The sequence below is a fragment of the Cynoglossus semilaevis genome, chromosome W (assembly GCF_000523025.1).
Source record: "Cynoglossus semilaevis isolate Cse_v1.0 chromosome W, Cse_v1.0, whole genome shotgun sequence".
Taxonomy (NCBI): domain Eukaryota; kingdom Metazoa; phylum Chordata; class Actinopteri; order Pleuronectiformes; family Cynoglossidae; genus Cynoglossus; species Cynoglossus semilaevis.
This window is the reverse complement of record NC_024327.1, coordinates 9,673,647-9,674,662: the sequence shown is the minus strand read 5'-3', so window position 1 is coordinate 9,674,662 and position 1,016 is coordinate 9,673,647.

Below are 1,016 nucleotides of genomic sequence, written 5' to 3'. Positions count from 1 at the left end.
GATTAGTTCACAGCGAAAGATTAGTTCACGGCGAAAGATTAGATCACAGAGAATGATTCGTTCATAGCGAAAGATTAGTTCACAGCAAAAATTAGTTCACGGCGAAAGATTAGTTCACAGAGAATGATTCATTCACGGCGAAAGATTAGTTCACAGCGAAAGATTAGTTCACGGTGAAAGATTAGTTCACGGCGAAAGATTAGTTCACAGAGAGTGATTCGTTTGCAATGATAGATTAGTTCACTGTGAAAGATTAGTTAGCAGAGTAATTAGATCGTAGTGAAAGATTAGTTCGCAGAGAGTGATTAGTTTCGCAGAGAGTGATTTGTTCGCAGTGAGTGATTTGCGAGTGATTCGTGAGTTCAATATGAACAAATATTTAATATGACTCGGTAGTCACGAGTCACGAATCTTTCATATGACTCGGGAGTGACGAGTCATATGAAAGATTCGTTCATTTTGAACGAATCACTCGCGAACGACACATCACTAATAGCTGATTGATGTCAACACTTCCGGCAACACGGCTGCCTCCATGGTTTTACTTAACGTTACCGATAGAGAGGAATTGTCCCAAAGGTCCCTATAAAGTGGGCCAAATGGATTCTAAACAGTGATTTATACATAATCACCTGCACGAAGAACAATGAGGCAAATAGACAATAAGGTTAACTATGTTAAGTCATTTTGATCAATAAAAGGAAGTAATCAATGACATTCAGAATCCAGAAGAATGTGACACAAGGGTGTTTTTGCATGCTGCAAAAGAGCGTGCAACTGTCATCATTAAGAGCCCTGACACTGATGTGGGAGTCATTGCTGTAAGTATTTAGAGACAAATTTACCATGCAGCTTATATTTTTTCACAGGGACGGGCAACAGGACACGCATCATTGACATTACCAAGGTGTTATCAGCTCTTGGAACCAGTATGTGTTCAGCCTTGATTGGCATACATACATTCTCTGGGTGTGACGCCACAAGTGCCTTTTATGGTAAATGCAAAAGAAAGACAT